This window comes from Pleurodeles waltl, chromosome 2_2 (assembly GCF_031143425.1).
Source record: "Pleurodeles waltl isolate 20211129_DDA chromosome 2_2, aPleWal1.hap1.20221129, whole genome shotgun sequence".
Taxonomy (NCBI): domain Eukaryota; kingdom Metazoa; phylum Chordata; class Amphibia; order Caudata; family Salamandridae; genus Pleurodeles; species Pleurodeles waltl.
Genome location: NC_090439.1, coordinates 986,527,555 through 986,548,778, shown reverse-complemented (window position 1 = coordinate 986,548,778; position 21,224 = coordinate 986,527,555). Strand labels below are relative to the sequence as shown.

Sequence of the window (21,224 nt, the reverse complement as noted above, 5' to 3'; positions counted from 1 at the left end):
TTACTAACCATGCAGACTTTTTACATTTACCACCTGCCTGCAATCCGTACGTTTTGGTTCTCTCAAATGTTCCTCCCCTGGAGTGCTCCAAACAAGAAGATACCCACTCCCTAATCAGAAAAGCTGGTCACTGGCTAAACTCTAATTTCAAATCTAATTGTTTTTATAATGATAAGATTCTCATGGCCCGAAGAGTGAGGAGGGTAGGATATTCCAAGGCATTGGAGGAGGGAGACTATGTCGTCTTAAATTTTGCTAATCCTCGTTCAGTAGACCTTTTTTTGACCAGTTTGGGCCATTGTAATATGTCAAATAACAGGATTCAAATACATCCCTTGTGTCATTTTTACGACCCTATGCTCCTACCAAGCCACACTGTCACTAATTCAAGTATTTACAGACCAGACCCAGAAAGGCTTCAATTACAGGTTACTGTACCCTCTAGCCACCGGTTCTCGACTCTTAGCCGTCTTGACGAGAACGATTGACTATCGGTGTTCCACCCCAGTTTTTTTTTTTTTAACAGGGAGAGACCGAAGGCTGGGAACGTCGACGTGAAATGTACCTGGGACACAGGAAACCCTGAATTGGATCTGAAAGTTCCTATAAATACTAAAGTTCTAATGTCATGCCCTGTGTCTAGACCATTAACTCTGCTTAGTTGGAATATAGCAGGGCTGCGATCCAAATCTGACAATTCGGACTGGAAGAGTTTTATTTCCTCCTACGATATAATCTGTCTACAGGAGACCTGGTCCAAAGATACATTCCTTCTGAACGGTTTAGCTAGTGGCGGCCTTTTAGTTCTTGTCTCCGTACATCTTCCGCTTTTAAATGTGTCTTTAATCTGGTCTTCTCTTTATTTTATGGTTGTCTTGGTCTCTATTAGTGGCCTAAAGGATATCCTAATTTTAAATTTTTATAATAATATCCCTAGGGGCTTCCTTATGGGTCATCTGGAAGAGGTATCGGACCTTATAGATTCCTCACATGTTTTGCAGAATAGTGATCTAATTATTATCTGGGTGGGCGATTTCAATACTCCTCTGTGCAGCAAAGAACACATGGATCTGTGTGCCTTTCCTGCCGAGGGCAGAGAGTCAGTAATTCATTTTAACCATACATCTGAAGGAGATGCCTTAAATCTTTTTACTTCTAAATTTGATCTGGTTCATGTCACCGAGAAATTGCCCCCTGACGCCTGTAATACACCAACCTTTACAGGGAATTTGAGGGGGAGCATTATCGACTTCATACTTATCAGCTCCTCTGATTTATATGTAATTCAAGAATTTAAGATTACGCCCCATTGTGCAAGCGATCATAACCCCCTTAGCATCATATTGGACCTAAAAATTTTCCAGGCACCCAAGAATAAAAGCTTGAGCATTGCTACTGCTTATAATCCAAATTGTGGCATACGTCTAAAATGGGACAAAATAGATCCAAACATTTTTAACCAGGAAATTGTAAGAAGTAGGTCTGACTCGATTCATATGTGTCTGTCCCAGCAGTTCGATTCTGACCGCATAGTGTGTGAATTTGAATCCTTAAGCATTGATATCTCACGCGCCCTGGCGGCGGACAGGCCCACGAAGGGGCCGGTGGCCCATAGATGGTTCGATTCTACGTGTTCATCCGCCCATAAAAAACTCAAAGTTGCACTTAAAGCAGTTCCTTTCTCCCGTCAATTAGTCAAAATAGCAAGAGCCGATTATAAGGCTGCCATTGACAAACGGAAATCAGAAATTAGGTCTAGGGCCTGGGGCGAACTTTTGGCTGCATCTGAACAGAAGGATACTTCTATATTCTGGAGAGTGATAAATCACTCTTACTTTTCTGATAACCATTCTTTGGCAAATGAATGTCTTATAGCTGAGGACGTCTGGCAAACTCATTTCAGGAAAGTCTTCTGCTCAGAAACTTATGAGAATATGTATGTAAATTCCTCTGCACCTTTTATTTTAGACTCCAAAACTAAGGCCCCAAACATCATTTTTGATCTCTATGAGGTCAAAAATGCCATTGACAGATCAAGGCAGGGAAAAGCTCCTGGCCCCGATGGGGTTCCCGCTGATCTTTTTAAATCAGAAATCGATCTTTGGGGTCCGTTAGTTACCAATGTGTTGAATAGCGTGGCAAATAGTAACGTGCCCCTCTCATGGAAATCGGCTATTATTGTTCCTATCTTCAAAAAAGGAAATAGACAAGATCCTTCTTGTTACAGACCAATTTCTCTTATCGATTCGACGGCAAAGATTTTAGGTAGCGTGATCCTGTCCCGTTTGGAAGATTGGGTGTCCGAGGCCCAGATTTTATCTCCTATTCAATTCGGTTTCAGACCTGGTGTAGGCACAGTTGAGTAAGTCTTAAACTTGCAGCTGATACTCAGCAAATATGTGACAGTCAAAAAAGAGTCGATTCACATGGCTTTCATCGATCTAACCAGTGCCTTCGATATGGTTAATAGGTCAAAGTTATGGCAAATTTTGGATGCCTTAGGCTGCGATCCGCCACTATTGGAACTTATTAAACGCCTACACACAGACCTAACGATTTCTGTCCAGGCTGGCTCACACGGGCAGAGAACCTCCCCCATCCTGTCAACTAGGGGTGTAAGGCAGGGATGCACCTTAGCCCCTTTTCTTTTTCTGATTTACATTAATGGGCTCTATGATTCACTGTTAAAACATGCAAAGGATATACCGAGGATGGGCCAGAGGCAACTTCCAGTTTTATTATATGCAGACGATGCAGTTTTAATTGCTCGTACAGCAAACGGTTTACAAGGACTACTGGATGTATTTTATGATTTTATGTTGAACCTTGATCTGAAAGTAAATTACCCCAAGACTTTTGTTATGACTTGTGGCCCACGCAATACAAAGTCTAAACAATTTACTATGGGAGGGCACACCCTTACTAAGGTCAAAGAATTTTGTTATCTAGGCATGTACATGAGTTCCTCTCTGTCCTGGAAGACACACATTAATTTTAAGCTTCAACAGTTGATAAGGAACAACGAAGCAATTTTTCGCTTTTCAAATAAATTAGGTCACAGGCCCCCTGCACAGTTGAAAATTCTTTACAATTCCAAATGCACTGCATCAGTCCTTTACGGGGCAGGCGTCTGGGGCTATAATAAAATACCGTTTCTCCAGAGTGTTGAAAATAAATTCCTGCGCAGATTATTGTTGGTTCCAAAATGCACCGCAAATATCATCTGCCATGAAGAACTTGGTCAGTGCTTTTTGGACGATAGGGTCTTTTTGGCCCCCCTATTACTCTGGATCAGATGCTGGTCAAACCCTACGGCAAGTTTGGTTCAAGACTGTATCTCTGACAGTCTACATTTGGAAAATTCAAATCGGATTCCTTGGCTTATGTTTTTGCAAAACTCCTTTGAGAACCTAGGCCTTAGATACATGTTTGATGACCCTCATTTGTTAACTATAAACTCTAGGTCTGTCTTGAAGTCTACTTACTTCAAGCATATATCAGAGCTGAGATTTTATAATTCCCTGAAATTGAAATCCTTTGATTCCTACTGTCGGATCGTGACCGTTCCATGCCTTGAACCCTATTTGACTTGGTTTTCGAGTTTTAGAACAATTTCCCTTTTAACACTTTTTAGACTTAATCTAATTCATTTTAAGGTAGCTTTCCCCGAACCATGTTTCTGGAAAAAGGATTTACCACTTTGTCCCTGTGACTCCAAATCAACTCAGAGCACTTTGCACTTTTTTCTTTTTTGCCCTTTATACGCTACTCCTAGAGGGGCTTTTATTTTACCTACGCTACGTCTTCTTAGACCCATTCATTTTAAGGAAGCCCTACTATATTTTCAGAGATTGTCTGATATTCAAATTTGTCATCATGTATTAGACTTTGTCACAGCTTCCTTAAGTATTAGGAAAAGGCCTACTCCTTTTTAAAAATTTTATGCACGTATAGTATATCATTTTAAAGCCAATATTTGTACTTTTTTGACTTTGTGATTTTTAATTATGTCTTGTATATTTATCTATGTATGTTAAGGGGTTTTAGATTGGATGCTCATGTGGTGTTTTCAGCAATGGTATTAAGTTTTATTTTTTATTATTTATAGATCGGTAAATGTGTCTTGGTTTGTACTTTTATGGCAACTGCCGAATAAAGTTAATTTGACTGACTGACTGACACTTACCCAGTGTACACCTGTTCGTGGCATTAGTCGCTGCAGATTCACATGCTGTGCACATCCCGCCATCTGGTGTTGTGCTCGGAGTGTTACAAGTTGTTTTTGTTCGAAGAAGTCTTTTCGAGTCACGAGACCGAGGGACTCCTCCCTTTTCGGCTCCATTGCGCATGGGCGTCGACTCCATCTTAGATTGGTTTCCCCCGCAGAGGGTGAGGAGTTGTGTATGCTAGTAATAGTGCCCATGCAATGGAGTAATGTACATAATGTAGTTTAAAGTAATATATTTTCAAATTTACAAATTTACAAATGTTCAAGATCAACTTCTTAACGGCTACAGGCTCCCGGGGAGGCGGGTGGGCGCATGTGAATCTGCAGCGACTAATGCCACGAACAGATGTACACTGGGTAAGTGACATTTTCCGTTCGATGGCATGTGTAGCTGCAGATACACATGCTGTGCATAGACTAATAAGCAGTTATCTCCCCAAAAAGCGGTGGTTCAGCCTGTAGGAGTTGAAGTAGTTTGAAATAATGTTCTTAGTACAGCTTGACCTACTGTTGCCTGTTGTGCAGTTAACACATCTACACAGTAGTGCTTGGTAAATGTATGAGGCGTAGACCATGTTGCTGCCTTACATATTTTGTTCATTGGAATATTTCCCAGAAAGGCCATGGTAGCAACTTTCTTTCTGGTTGAGTGTGCCTTTGGTGTAATAGGCAGTTCTCTTTTAGCTTTAAGATAGCAGGTTTGAATGCACTTAACTATCCATCTAGCAATGCCTTGTTTTGAAATAGGATTTCCTGTATGAGGTTTTTGAAAGGCGATAAATAGTTGTTTTGTCTTTCGAATTAGTTTTGTTCTGTCAATGTAGTACATTAGTGCTCTTTTGATGTCTAATGTATGTAGTGCTCTTTCAGCTACAGAATCTGGCTGTGGGAAGAACACTGGTAATTCTACCGTTTGATTCAAGTGGAACGGTGAGATTACTTTTGGTAAAAATTTAGGATTGGTCCGTAGAACAACTTTATTTTTGTGTATTTGAATAAATGGTTCTTGAATGGTAAATGCTTGAATCTCACTCACTCTTCTTAGAGATGTGATGGCAATTAAAAATGCAACTTTCCACGTTAAGTATTGCATTTCACAAGAGTGCATGGGCTCAAAAGGTGGACCCATGAGTCGTGTTAAGACAATGTTGAGGTTCCATGAAGGAACTGGTGGTGTTCTTGGTGGTATAATTCTCTTTAGGCCTTCCATAAATGCTTTTATGACTGGTATCCTAAATAATGAAGTTGAGTGCGTAATTTGCAGGTAAGCTGAAATTGCCATAAGATGTATTTTAATGGAAGAGAAAGCTAGTTTAGATTTCTGCAAAAGTAGTAAGTATCCTACTATCTCTTTTGCAGATGCGTGTCAAGGTTGAATTTGATTATTATGGCAGTAATAAACAAATCTTTTCCACTTATTTGCATAACAGTGTCTAGTGGTAGGTTTTCTAGCCTGTTTTATGACCTCCATACATTCCTGTGTGAGGTCTAAGTGCCCGAATTCTAGGATTTCAGGAGCCAAATTGCTAGATTCAGCGATGCTGGATTTGGATGTCTGATCTGTTGTTTGTGTTGTGTTAACAGATCTGGTCTGTTTGGCAGTTTGATATGAGGTACTACTGAAAGGTCTAGTAGTGTTGTGTACCAAGGTTGCCTTGCCCATGTTGGTGCTATTAGTATGAGTTTGAGTTTGATTTGACTCAACTTGTTTACTAGATATGGAAGAAGTGGGAGAGGGGGAAAAGCGTACGTAAATATCCCTGACCAGTTCATCCATAGTGCATTGCTCTGAGACTGATGTTGTGGGTACCTGGATGCGAAGTTTTGGCATTTTGAGTTTTCTTTTGTTGCAAATAGATCTATTTGTGGCGTTCCCCACATTCTGAAGTAAGTGTTCAGTATTTGGGGGTGAATTTCCCATTCGTGGATCTGTTGGTGATCCCGAGAGAGATTGTCTGCTAACGGATTCTGAATCCCTGGAATAAATTGTGCTATTAGGCGAATGTGGTTGTGAATCGCCCAATGCCATATTTTTTGTGTTAGGAGACACAACTGTGTCGAGTGTGTTCCTCCCTGTTTGTTTAGGTAATACATTGTTGTCATGTTGTCTGTTTTGACAAGAGTGTATTTGTGGGTTATTATGGGTTGAAATGCTTTCAGAGCTAGAAACACCGCTAACAGTTCTAAGTGGTTTATATGAAACTGTTTTTGCTGAATGTCCCATTGTCCTTGGATGCTGTGCTGATTGAGGTGTGCTCCCCACCCTGTCATGGATGCATCTGTTGTTGTTACGCATTGTGGCACTGGGTCTTGAAAAGGCCGCCCTTGGTTTAAATGTATACTGTTCCACCATTGAAGCGAGATGTATGTTTGGCGGTCTATCAACACCAGATCTAGAAGTTGACCCTGTGCTTGTGACCACTGTGATGCTAGGCACTGTTGTAAGGGCCGCATGTGCAACTTTGCGTTTGGGACAATGGCTATGCATGAGGACATCATGCCTAGGAGTTTCATTACTAATTTGACCTGTATCTTTTGGTTTGGATACATGGCTTGTATTACATTTTGGAATGTTTGGACTCTTTGTGGACTTGGAGTGGCAATTCCTTTTACTGTGTTGATTGTTGCTCCTAGGTATTGCTGTGTTTGACACGGCAGAAGGTGTGATTTTGAGTAATTGATTGAGAAACCTAGTTTGTGTAGGGTTTCTATGACGTCATTTGTGTGTTGTGAACACTGTTTTTGCGTGTTGGTTTTGATTAACCAATCGTCTAGGTACGGGAACACATGTATTTGCTCCCTTCTGATATGTGCAGCTACTACTGCTAGACATTTTGTAAAAACTCTTGGCGCAGTTGTTATTCCGAATGGCAACACTTTGAATTGGTAATGTATCCCTTGGAATACAAACCTTAGGTACTTTCTGTGTGAAGGATGTATTGGTATATGGAAATATGCATCCTTTAGATCCAGTGTTGTCATGTAGTCCTGTTGTTTGAGCAGTGGGATTACTTCTTGTAATGTAACCATGTGAAAGTGGTCTGATTTGATGTATGTATTTAATATTCTGAGATCTAGTATAGGTTTTAGAGTTTTGTCTTTTTTGGGTATTAGAAAGTACAGTGAGTAAACTCCTGTGTTTAGTTCTTGTTCTGGTACTAATTCTATTGCCTCTTTTTGGAGCAATGCTTGAACTTCTAATCCTAGAAGATTTATATGTTGTTTCGACATACTGTGTGTTTTCGGTGGGACTGTTGGAGGGAATTCTCGAAATTCTATGCAATAACCATACTGGATAATTGCTAATACCCAAGTATCTGTTGTTATCTCCTCCCAATGTTTGTAAAATTGGCTTAATCTCCCCCCCACAGGTGTTATGTGATGGGGATGGGTGACTTGTGAGTCACTGCTTATTTTGAGGACTTTTGGGGCTTTGGAATTTTCCTCTACCTCTTTGGAATTGTCCCCCTCTATATTGCCCCCGAAAACTTCCCCGCTGATATTGGCTTTGGTAAGTGGGCCTTGTTTGTGATGTTGTGGTTTCTGTAGGTTGTCCTCGAAACCCTCCCCTAAAAGGTGTTTTGAGAAAGGTGCCTCTGTTCTGCGGGGAGTAGAGTGCGCCCATGGCTTTTGCCGTATCAGTGTCCTTCTTGAGTTTCTCAATAGCAGTGTCGACTTCCGGCCCAAACAACTGCTGTTAATCAAATGGCATATTTAGCACGGCTTGTTGAATTTCCGGCTTGAAACCTGACGTGCGGAGCCATGCGTGCCTTCTTATTGTTATTGCAGTATTTACTGTCCTTGCAGCAGTATCTGCTGCATCCATTGAAGACCGTATCTGATTATTAGAGATACTTTGTCCTTCTTCCACCACTTGTTGTGCTCTTTTTTTTTTGGGAACTCCTTGGGTAAGTGTTCTATCAAATGTTGCATCTCATCCCAGTGAGCTCTGTCATATCTTGCCAAAAGCGCTTGTGAATTGGCAATGCGCCATTGGTTTGCTGCTTGTGCTGCAACCCTTTTGCCCGCAGCATCAAATTTGCGACTCTCTTTGTCTGGAGGTGGTGCGTCTCCCGAGGTATGAGAGTTTGCTCTCTTACGAGCTGCCCCGACAACTACTGAGTCTGGAGTTAACTGCGTTGTAATATAAACAGGATCTGTTGGCGGTGGCTTGTACTTTTTCTCCACCCTTGGAGTTATGGCTCGGCCTTTAACAGGATCCTGAAAGATTTGTTTTGAATGTTTTAGCATTCCTGGGAGCATAGGTAGTCTTTGGTACTGGCTATGAGTGGAGGTTAGCGTGTTAAACAAGAAGTCATCCTCAATTGGTTCTGAATGCAAGGTGACGTTATGGAAAGCAGCTGCCCTTGCGATCACCTGTGTGTAAGATGTACTGTCCTCAGGAGGGGACGGCCTGGTAGGGTACGAGTCTGGGCTGTTGTCCGATACTGGAGCATCGTAAAGGTCCCATGCATCGGGATCATCTTGACTCATGGCAGTATGAGTCGGGGAGTGCATCAGTGGAGGAGTTGCTACTGGTGATGTGTGCACTGATGGTGGTGGAGAAGGTGGTGGAGTTGTTTTCTTTGCCACCTTTGCCTGTGGCTCCTTGTCCTTTTTCGTGAAAGGCAAGTTTTCTTTTTATTTTAATTGGAGGAAGAGTGGTTATCTTCCCTGTGTCTTGATGAATGTGGAGCCTCCTTTGAGTATAGTGTGGCTCTACAGCTTGAAGTTCCTCTCCAAATCTATGTTTTTTCATTTGGGAGGCCAATCCTTTTTCCTCTGTATAGGAACCTGTTTTCGGCTCCGAGGCTGGATGTTTCGGAACCGAAACTTTTTCGGAGGTCTTTTTAGGCTCCGAAGAAACCTTTGTAATTTTCGGCGTGGTGGTGTCTCGGTGCCGAATTTGTTCGGTGCCGCTGTGACGGTGCTGAAATTTCTCAGAGCCGATGTCTCGGGTCCGAGATTGCTGTGTGGCGGTATCTCGACCGGAGTCAGATGACTTCGACACCAGCGTGCCCTTTTTCGGTGCCTTGGCTCGGTCACCGCTTGTTTGGGTTAAGCCATAGCCTGTTGGCGGTGGCATCCCCTGGGCTTTTGTTGACTTCTCGTGAGTCTTATGTTTCGACGTCTTACTCACGGTTTTCGGCGTTTCTTCGGCCTCGAGCTCTTCCGAGTCCGATTCGTGGATAGAGAAAGCTTCCTCTTCTTCCTCGAAACGCTCTTGTTCTGTCGGCATCGACACCATCTGCAGTCTTCTGGCTCTTCGGTCTCTTAACGTCTTTCTGGACCGAAACGCTCGACAGGCTTCACAAGTATCTTCCTTGTGCTCTGGGGACAAGCACAAGTTACAGACCAGATGCTGATCCGTATACGGATACTTGTTATGGCATTTTGGACAGAAGCGGAATGGGGTCCGTTCCATCAGCCTTGAATTCACACGTGGCCGGGCCGACCAGGCCCCGACGGGGATCGAAAAAACCCCGAAGGGCCACCGGAATTCTTCTAAATTCGGTGTCGATCTGTTGTAACTAACCCGATACCGAACGCAAACAATACCGACGTTTTTTCCGAGATTCTAACTAACTTTCCGACCCGAAACACGGAGCGAAAAGGAACACGTCCGAACCCGATGGCGGAAAAAAAACAATCTAAGATGGAGTCGACGCCCACGCGCAATGGAGTCGAAATGGGAGGAGTCCCTCGGTCTCGTGACTCGAAAAGACTTCTTCGAAGAAAAACAACTTGTAACACTCCGAGCCCAACACCAGATGGCGGGATGTGCACAGCATGTGTATCTGCAGCTACACATGCCATCGAACATATATATATATATATATATATATATTCTTGCATGTGCAAGATGATGTTGATCACTGTCTGCTTTCTTCTGCTCTCTACATATTGGATCTTAGCCAGCATCATTTAAATGTGTCTTCGGAAGAAAGGAATTCAACAGGGCGATGGTCCAGGACAGGACTGAGGCCCAATGTGAACAGTATCTCTCGCTTTTCTCAGAGTCCAGCACTCACAAAATGACACAGTTGAGTAAAATATTTACTTTCTGCAACGGGACTGTCAAGTACCCCTCAGAATACATTACGGTATGAGAGAAAGATGTGGCGGAGTTGAAATGATCTTTAAGACTCATCTCTCCGATGAAATGAATCTAGAATGAAGCAATGCTATATTCTGCCCCCAACCTGCCTGACATTAGATATGGAAGACAAACATAAGAGGCTTGGTGACCACTGCAGCAGGGGAGGAGGAATTTGAGGACTGACGGCCCTGCTACCCTGTGCAGAGTCCGCTGGTGCCATATACTCAGCACCTAAAGGACCAGATTGTCTACTGTAACAATGACTGGGAACACTTACATTGCCTATAAGCCAGCATTCTGGAACAACCTCTGAACTTTGTAAATTGTTTAGCTGTATCAATAGCCACAAAGATCAGCTATCTTTAACTTGCTTCAGTGAATTGTTTGTGTTTTACCTAAAGATTCTAGACCCATTGAAGGGCATATCAATTAAAGATGCCGGGGCATTGTCAGAAAATCCTGTCAACCTCCAAACAACTTTTGCCAACAGTTCTGCTAAGGCAATCTGCAACATCCAGAAATCCAAAGGTCACGTTCTTTACTGTATCCTGTAAATAAAGACTGCTGGGAGCAGGGAAAAGGCACCACATATGAGAGACATCAACACAGGGTGGGGGAAAGCACACCAGGCAAAGGGCAAAATGCTGCGTGGGGCAGCAGAGCAGCGCAAGCGAGAGCGAGCAACACTGAGCTCCGGGGAGAAGCAAATACAGGAAAGAGCTGGAAAACACATGCACTGTCATTGAATGCTTAACAAAAAAGAAAAAGTTCCCTCAAAAGTGAGCAGTGGAAGGATAAAAGTCAGCTATCCAAAAGGATGGTAAAGAGACTGTGCTCCAGGGGGAGGAGCAAACCCCAGAAGAGAAAAGCAAACCAATGCACACAAAAATAAGCAATTGAAAATGACAATAAGTCCAAGCAATCATAAGGGTGCTTCCTAAGCCCACTGTAAGCTCTTGGTAAGTCTACAATACGTCTTTCGCAAACCTAAAAATGGTCCTCTGTGGATGCTTCTGATCAGAAGCATATATTGCAGTCAGGAATATGCTATCGAAAAAGTAGCAGTACTTACAGTCAACTAGCAATGGCAACAGATCTTGCATTTTGCACTGACTTTTCACTAGACTTAATGAAACACACAAAGGCTCACCTAATCATCCAATAGGTTCCTCCATTGCAGTGCATCACTTTGCTCGAACTTAGGTTTTATAGGTGCAGGAGACTTATAAAATTGTACTTTGTATTAAGATTCCTCATTCATTCAACCAAATGTATCCATGTGACATCCCAGGTCAGGTTTCTAAAAAGTGAATACATAAATAAACAGAGATTAGTTGTGAGCCAATAAAAAAAATCTACATTCTTCAACAACAAAGACTGCTTTTTTAATGAGATGCGTTGCATTTTTGCATTACACGCATTATAGGACAATTCCATTCCACTCATGTATATTATCAGTCTAGAATATTAGAACTGTTAAAGTAAGACAATATTACTTATCCATCAACTATTTAGATATTTCAGTGTTTTATCAAAAATTACAGTATTTTTCAAGCTTAATAAAACTAGCAACTAGTGAAAATCTAACTTATTCTAGTTAAATATTGGGTCTATATTGTAGGGTGTATATTTCTTTTAACCATCTTTAGGGAATTCTGACTCTCCATAGGGAGAGCATGTCATCCTTGTATGTTCTCATTACCGGATGGGTCAACCAATCTGTCCAGGCATTCACTGGTTTCACCTCTGCACAACTTCCATATGTTTGTGGTATTGGTATAGCTCAAACCTAGCCAAAAGACAGCAGAGCACTGAAAGGGGTCAAAAACAAACTTGTGGCTAGTATTATCCCTGTCCACGTAATGGTTACCTTTTACTCTTAAGGCACAGGAAGCGATCAAGTAGACACACCTCTTTTGAGTGCACTAGGTTTCGTTCAGTGGCATTATTAATGTCTCCAGCTACCGTTTCCCACTAATCCTTATAGGTTTATGCACCTCCATACCATATGGTTCAAGTTAGCATCCCGTTCTTCGCATCTGGGGTATTAAGGACTTACACGTAGTTTATATCACACCTACACTGATTTATAATTACTAAGTGAACATAATTAAAATGTATTCTCTTAAATATCTAACTTTTGGCGACGCAAGGGACATTGTTTAGGGCATGAGTCCACTCCTCTTTGCAAATGTGTTTTAAGTGCTCTGACCATTTGTCTTTTAGCTGGTCTAGGGTGATTTTGGACTGGTTGAGGAATGTTCTATACAGCTGAGTCACTGCCTTACCTGTTCCAGATATTGTGCATATTGTTTGCAGCCCCTTATGCATTGGTGGTTTGTTCTGCCCAGTCTTTCGTTTTGCCTTGATTTTAGTACAGCTAGTCCCGTGTCAAGACCTGCCACCTTGCTATTTCATAATCAATTTCTAGTTCTAGAAGTCCTCGAGTGCCCATCCGTCATACAGGTGTCCTAATGTAGTCATGCCTTTTCTTACTCATTTTTGTATTTTTCGTATCTCTCAGTAGGCTGTGGGTTAACAGGCTTGTAAGCTCTGGTGTACATGACACTGGTGTGTTATTTGTACTGCCTGTGCCTAGAATTATTCAAACACTTGTGTTAGTTAAAAAGTTCCCATATTTGCAAGTTTGGGAGGTAGAAGCATCTGTAAGAATGTCTATCTGGTCTCCCTCAATACTAGTCACTCCTTTGTGCGTCCATCCTGCACCCCGCTAGTTATGGTTCAGTGAAGTACAGCTCGATGTTGGGGACTATTAGCCAACACTCTTTTAAAGGGGGCTGCAGTTCTATTAAAGCCACCCTGCATTTACCTTTATCCCAGATTAGATCTAGTATTAGTAAAATGTATTTTTCTGAATGTCTCCTTTGGGAGTATAATGGGAAATGCTGTAAAAATGTAAAGTAGTAGCAGTAATCCACCATTTATTAGCGACACCCTTCCTGCAACTGACAGCATCAGCCAGAAGGCCACCTACCTTTTCAGTGCTGTCACAGCTACTTTGATGTTTCAGTCTATTAAACTTCTATTCCCACCAAAAACATGTCCCTAGTTATCAGATTGTATCTGGTTCCCATTTAGTCTGTTCCCTACTTCAAGGGTCACCGCTTGATCTGCCAGCACTTAGTGGGTAGGCAACTGGATTTGCTCTGGTTGATCCTTATGCTGGATAGTTCTCAGGACAAGTCCAAAGTTTTCATGGGTCGCTCTACATTCTGAAGAACAGTATCATATCATCTGCATATAGAGAAAGAGGCAAGATGCCCTCAACCTATATAGCTTTACACTGCTCTCCTTTCTAGATTAGGTTTACCAAAGACTTTGCTGCTAGGGTGAAGAGGAGATGGGACAGTGGTCAATCCTGCACCATTCAATGCTCCACCACATACGATTTTGATATTATGTCTACTTCTTACTCTCATGGTGGGGGAAGATATAAAACCATGTTGTCCATTTTTTACGGGCAAGCGCAAAGCGCTCCGTCCTGTGTTGTAATCTCTCTTTGGGCTTCAAACCACGCCCATGTCACGTCAGTTTCTTTCATTGGTTTGAGAGCTTTCCTTTTAAAATATGCTTGCTTTCATTAATGAAAGGCATGCATAAGTCATGCCTTTTCCGGTGTTTAGCCGTCCTCGAGCGCAGTAACCAAGTACTGAAAACCTACGAGGCACCACGTTTTCTGTCCGGTTTCTGGACTACTTTTTCTCTTTTTTTCGCAGTGCGATCTTGCTGGGCAAAAGTTGAGCACTTTGCCTGACATCGACCCTGTTACATAGTTAATTGCACTTTTGCCGGTTACGTGGATAATTGCACTTTTGCCGGTTACGTGGATAATTGCACTTTTGCCGGTAGGTTTCACTACGAGTTAACTTTTATTTTCCTTTGTGTGTCTGCTTTGCACTGATGGCAGCCATCAGCTCGCTTATGTGAAACTTTTACTTTTCAGTTTATATGGCAAAAAAGTCTAGTTAGTTGTGTGAAACTGTTTTATTTTCATTTTCAATTTATGTGGCAAGAAAAGTCCGGTTAGGAGTTTACAGTGCTAATTGCTCTAGCTCAAGCAAACGCAAGACCGGTTGTATTGCAAATGCTTGTTTAAACCTCTTCCCATCCTCATACCTTCCACGACTGTTCGATAATCCTAGTAGAGTGAACCAAAAGCTTTCTCTATAGCTAGTACTACTGTCTGTGGAGGGATGGCTTTTGTGCTACAACATGGGTTAATCCCCTAATATTCTCAGCTATATTTTGGTATAAAACAACCTTGACCTTGGTGGATTAGTCACTGATTATATGGGAGCAGCCTGAAAGCCAGTATCTTACTGACAAGTTAATCCTCCTCAAAGCCACTTCTGTGTGTCTTACCATTTTGAGGAGAGTCACCAGTATGGACTCTTGTGTCGTGTTTCCCCCTTGCCATACTCCATGATTAACCTTATTTCTTGCTCCAATACATCTGTCCCTAAGATTTCTGCGTCTTCCATAAATCTGTTTAAGCCAGTCTTGTAGATGTAGTCTAGCAATCTCAGCCCACTTACCGCTTCTCTCGTAAAATGTTAGAAACAATTAATTCCCAGACGTGAATTTAACATTTTGCTATTCATTTGCATAATGCATAAAATGGGGGAGTCCTCTTCTGGTAGGGATTGCCAACCATGCCAAGATTCTCCCTGTTTTATTGAGTTGACTTTGGGATTGAGACATATACAATATGTTTTGTAACCAAAACATCACAATCTTTCCATGAGATGAAGAAGCTTCTCCCTCTCCTCTTGTAGGTCTTGTACTACTGGGTTTTTGGCTCTTGCTTTCTATATCTCCGACTGGCTCATTTCTCTACTTCTTTTTAAAGCATAGGCTATGACTGACCCTAAAGCATTCCAATTGTATTGGAAGCAACACCCCAGTTCTCTGTAAAGTAAGAGTTTATTTTTTCACCTGTTGTATATTTAAACACTGGATCTTCTAGGTCTTCTATCCTCAACTTTCAGGTTGGTGTTGCAACTGTGTCTCCCCAGCCCACAGTTAACACTAATGGGTTATGTATTCTGCACACAGAACCTCTTCTTGCACGTGAGGTACACACTATCTTATACCATCTTACATGAAGATTGCATACTGCTGAAGCATACAAGTAGTCCCTCATATATGGGTCCAAGGCCTTCCAGGAGTCTACCAATTCCTATTAAACTAGCCAGGATCTTAATGACTGAGCTGTTTTAACAATTGTTGACATGGATAGGAGGGTAGAGTTCTGCCTAAATTTTTGTCAGCTATACAACAGACGTCTTCTCCTACCACTAGCAGATACAACTTCACCACTTACTTTTGGTAACACTCTTTCTGGCGAATACTTATCTAACAGCAGATTGCACACCATTAGAATATTCCTCAGGAGCTAAACTGGATCCAGATTTTTATAGCAGTGTCCCTGCTCACAACTAGGTGGCTTCACACCGCTCCATGAACTTTTTGTTCTGCCCTGGAAGTGACTAAGTGGAGCCACATAACAGTGCCACCCTTTTACGCCAACATCAGTTTCTCACTTTTCCTTTCCATGCCCTCAGACATTGAGCACAAAACAACTGAAATTGCTAGTGTACAGATCTCTAATTTTAGATCTTTTTAGATGGTAAAAAAAAAGAAAGAAAAAGGCCAATTCACTGAACAGGGAGGTGGCAGGGCAGTAATTAATCTGCAGATAGACAGAAAGTCAACCAGAGGAGTGTCACCGAAGGTAAGTAACTTGTTCTTCTAGATGGATACTTCTGTCTGCAGTTGGAATAGAGACCAAAGTAGTACCTACCAAAGGAGGAGGGTCTATTGAGTGGACTGTAGGACCAAAAGTACAAAATGCATTTTCTGTCAGACCTGGCTGTCTAGGTAATTGTGCTACGTGAATGTGTGCGCTGATGCCCACACATTGGGGCTTAACAGATATAGGGAACAGGCACTCCATGTGTAAGTACATTAATAGCAGCCTTACCTCTGGTGGAATGAGCCCTCAGTCCTTTCAGAGGCAGATACATATCATAATGCATATCTTAATTAGTGTAGAGGTCTATCAACCTTAAAGTCCATTTCTGCATTACCATACCTTTATTTTCATATTGTCAACCTGATGGACTTAGGTGCAATTGATGTAAAACCTTACGGCTCTTTTGGGTTCCACTCAATGGTATGAGGCAGAGCAAAAAAAACTTGGCAGGGTGATGCATTTCCAAACATGAAAAGGAGTCACAGCTTTTAGATAAAGACTGCTCTCGTTCTCCACACTACTTTACCCTGGAAAAAGGTGTTGTAGGGCTTCTGCACAAGAGATCCCGGATCTTAATCATGTGACAAACTGAAGTGAATACAATGAGAAAGACAGTACTGCGTGTCACAAGGTGCAACAAACAGTTGTGCACTGGCTTGCTGGAGATACACGACAAATGTCAGGACCAAATGAAGAACAGACTATGGCATCACACTTGGGGTGGGAGGGAACATAATGTGTCAAACCTTTGTAAAATTGCATAAGAACAGGTGGACCAAGCAAGGATGCTTGGTCCGGCAAATGTAACAAGGCTGAAAGGGCTTGTTAAGCAACCTTTTATGGGGTCCACTGCAAGACTTTGCTGGGTTTTAAAAACATCCAACAGTTTGGCTTGAAAGAGGTCTGTTTTGCAGACTCTACTTGAGGCCACAAGTGTGTCCCAGGGCTCACCATAAACAGACTTTGTAGAAGGATAATTTGCCGTGAGAGTATATCCACAGCCTCATGTGGTAGATCAGTCAACTGCCACCTTTTAAACTCCACGTAATTAGGTGTAGATTATGAAGGTTCAGGTGCATAATCCTGCCCTGCTGCTACAACAGTCTTCCCAAAGCAGCAGCCTGATCAAAGAACAGATGCTTATGCCCAGAAGTTCAGGATACAACTTTCTTCTGGAATCTGAGCAGGAGAAGCAGAGGTGGAAAAGCAAATAGGAGTCACATCATCCACTCCAGTCTGAATGAGTCTCCTAGTGATAACATTCTTGGGAACTCCAATAGGCAGACGTTTTGACACTGCATTCATTGGTGACAAAAAGATCCCACCAAGCAGGGTTCGGGCTACTGTCCCAAGATTGCCCAGTGCTGCCTCGGAGTGCAACTGCCATTTGCAAACAGTATGGCATTGATAGCGGATTTCATCCACCTGTGATTGGTTTGTTACAGCACCACATGGTGGTGGTTTTGTCTGAGAGAACCTGCACCATCATTTTCATGATAAATGGTAGGAAGGCCTTCAATGCCAGGTGAATGGCCACATCTCCAAAAGATTGATGTGGAGCCTGGTTTTCGTCACAAACCAGAGTCCTCTGATCTCCACCTCTGCCAGATGACCTTCCCAAACAGGTAGTGACGCATCCGTCACCAATGTCAGTGATAGATGAGTCTGCTGCTGGACAGGTTGCAGTTGAGCAACCTCCACTGCAGATCTTGTGAAATCGCCTCCAAAACCTGGATGACATTTGAAAGGTTTGCTTGGTGCTAAGCCCACAGACTTCAGAACACACTGCATATGCCACTCAGCAAAGTGGGCAAGCATGAAGCACGAGGCTAACAGGCCAAGCGTCCTCTAGCTGCTTTCACCCACATACAGGACAGAGGTTGTAGCATCAGGATGATAAACTGAACGCTCTGGACTCATTGCAGTGAAGGAAATTCCCTGTCCTGCACTGTGCCCTGGACAAATCCTATATAGGAAAAGGACGTTTTTCAGAGGGAGTCCAGTGTGGCTTTAATGAGCTGATAGAGAAGCCTAACAATATCAGGAGGCTCACTGCTGTCCAGAGCTGGTCTACGACTGACTGTGGTGATCCCCACCCTTCAACAGTCCGTTATCAAGTTAGTGGAAAACTCCTACTGTTGAAAGGTTTGTGGCGATCACAATCATCACTTTCGTGAACACCAAAGGGGCCCTGCTAAGGCTGCAGAGCTTCTGAACCTTGAACCAGGAGATAACATCTGTGGGATTAGAAAATGAGCAAACCGTTTTGCAGGGGATGGAAAGTCCAAATAACACACTGTAGACTGGCTTTCTCTGAAATGCCCAAGGGTGGAATCAGCTTGTCACCATAACAGCAGGATCCATCAAAAGGCATAGCCATGAAGGATGCCTGTACATTAGCAATAAAAAGCCTGTAGATCTCATCTGTTTGTGTGACGATGGAGCACCACACTAGTGCCCACTCTTCGCCCCAATCGATATGTAGTGTCTAGAATAGCAAGAATCATGTATTTAGCTGCATCCTCCCCACCTTGAATGGTTTGAGCCAAGGAGGATCTAAAGTCTTCCAAGACTAAATTCTCAGTAGTAGGATGCTGATTAAGAAAATTAGGGTTGCTAGGCAACAGACCTGGTCATCTGGCCACCCATCTGTTCACTGGCAGGCGGTTTAAAGAAAGCGCCCATAAGGGTGTCAGAGTTCCACTGAATACGAGAAAGGGGTCAGAGTAAGTCAGTCTGGGCTAAAGAACTTCAGTATGCACAACTGTTTTAAGCTCAGAGGGATTTTGTAGATCCAGCACGTCAGAAGCACATCTGATGACTACTACAAAAGAAGCACTTTCTTTCGTGGGTGCCTTTGTGGGGAAAGCAACTGAGGACGGTTCTGAGGGAGGGTTCTGTCTGAATCATACTGTACAAGAACCAGGTATGCGCTAGAGTAAAGTATAGTTGTAACCTCAGTCGGGATAAGCCTTCATAGTGGGCAGATCTGGCGACATGGGGGCTAGCATTGACATGAAAGGGAACAGTGCAAGTCTTGGAGCTGGTATGGAAGTTGGAAAGGCAGATTCCAGGGGCTCAGAGAATGTATTCCTTGATGGTAACTATTGGAGGCCTCTGCATGTCCTTGGGGCCAGGAGGCAAGCCAGAGGGAGTAAGAAGTGTGCCAAAAATAAGCAGCAGGGCCTACCAAAGGGCCTTGAACTGCTGCAATTTTGCTGATGGCCCAGGAAACTCTGAGTGCATCAGGATCAACTATGAGATCTCCTTCTCAATCTAAGGTCAACAGTTAGGTCAAGTGGCACTTTAGCATCCTTGTGACTTCTATTAAGTAACAGAATGGTGTGATGGTGTCAAGACCCACTTTGCCTTTTTGTGTTTCCACTTCTATTTGGACTTTGACTTACTGGATGTCCTCGACCACGAAGATGACCTGTCGCAGGACCAGTCTACGAGAGTGGGAATGGGTCTGCACCGTTCTCTTAAAGCTGAAACTGATCTTACAAGGCTTCTTTCGATGTTCTGCGATATACAGCTTCTCTTTAAACTTTCGAATTGCCTTTGTGTAGGTGAGCACATTTCTCACTGCACTTTCAGGGGAATTGGAGTGGTGACCTGAGCCCAAACACCAGAGGCACACCTCCTGGAGTGTCTGTCACAGACAGTGGTTGCAGCAGTCACAGCTTGGTTTGAACCCTGGAGTATAAGGTAGAGAGATTGTTCGTTTTCACACTGGAATTCTGTTCTAAAAATTTGTCAAATCAATTAAAAGAGCAGAACTCTAGATCAGAGTTCGCAGGTGCGGAAAGAAAGGAACAGACGTAAGCGTGCCTGGATTGTGCCTATATACAGCTCTGCTCTGTCACTTCTGGGGTGGAATAAAGTCAACGCAAAGTGAATACTTCTGAAGCAGTATGAGCAATATTCTAACATTAAAGAATCTGCAGGTAGAATTATCCATCAGAATTTTAAAGATCTCAGCAGAAAATGCTGGCTACTTGTAATAAGGACTCTATAAAGATTTTGATCATTATCATCCTTCCCATCCTCTCAACATGAATGTGCAGCCTCATTTCCTGGTTGTGCGAGTGGCATCCCCCCTGGGTGTTCCATGTTGGTTGCACACCCATTTTTAATTCCTAACATCCTTTGCTATGTTTTCTTCCCTGCTCATTATTCATACCTCTTTTTAACTTTTTTTTCTTCCAATCATCAAACGTCCCAATTTCCCTTTCTCCATGACTCAAAGGTAAAACGCCTTACTTCAAAATCTTAAAATTTTCATTGTAGTCACTGTGTCCCTGCTGGCAAGCAACTTCTGGCACCCTGGGGGCCAACTGGTGGAGATGATTCTCCACTCAGGCTTACCACCCAGCTCAGGCTGTTTCTCACATCTTGTTTTCAGTATTTCTCCTCATGTGTAAGCGAGGGGTCCAATTCCACTCATACCCATGGTATAGTCTCCATTTGTATTACTATTTGAGATTGTAAGTGGTTCTAGGTGTCACTCATGCCTGGATGTGTTTTTCTCCAGAGTCCAGTCTCTGTTCCAATTCCCTATTGGATTTCTCTTTTACTGTGTATACTATATCCACAAACGATATGCTCTGTATGGTGGCTTCTGCTGCCACCACTCCTTTCTTGCTTGCCTACTTTTTTGGTTGCTTTTCACTCCAGGCATACTTTGATTTTGCCATCCATGTGCCATTTTTCTGGTTGAGTGTCTCCCAGTCATGCATTTTCAGGCAGTCCCAGTGGGCTGGTGAAAAAGCATTTTTTGTTATCAGTAAAACAAAAACAAACAAAAAAACAGTTTGAGGGAAATAGCTGGGTGTATTTTAAATAGGTTTCTCTTAGTTACCTTTTAAATTTATCTGATCTAGGTGTCTATATTGTAGGAGTTTCGCCAAAAGAGGGCCTAGAAGAGTTGTCAGGTAGAGGCAGCCTTGCTGGCACTCTACTGTGTAGAACAGGGATAGGTCTTAAGGAGTTATTTTTTCTGCTAGCCATTTCTCGAGGTAAATCTCCATATAGCTTCCTTACATTTTCTCAGGTCTCAGTAGGTGTAGGCTCTTTATTATCAGAATTTTACTCTTTCAACTAGTTCCTTATTTTTTTCT

The 21,224-nt window shown here is 42.6% G+C and overlaps 1 protein-coding gene across 1 annotated transcript in view; it reads right to left on the bottom strand.

Annotated features, from left to right (window-relative positions):
- Positions 1–21,224, bottom strand: part of ZHX2 (zinc fingers and homeoboxes 2) — a 259,482-nt gene that overhangs the window by 103,064 nt on the left and 135,194 nt on the right. Inside the window, exon 3 of the mRNA XM_069220686.1 lies at positions 11,479–11,628. The gene's annotated coding sequence lies outside the window, so the exon portion shown is untranslated. The remainder of the gene's footprint in view (positions 1–11,478; positions 11,629–21,224) is intronic.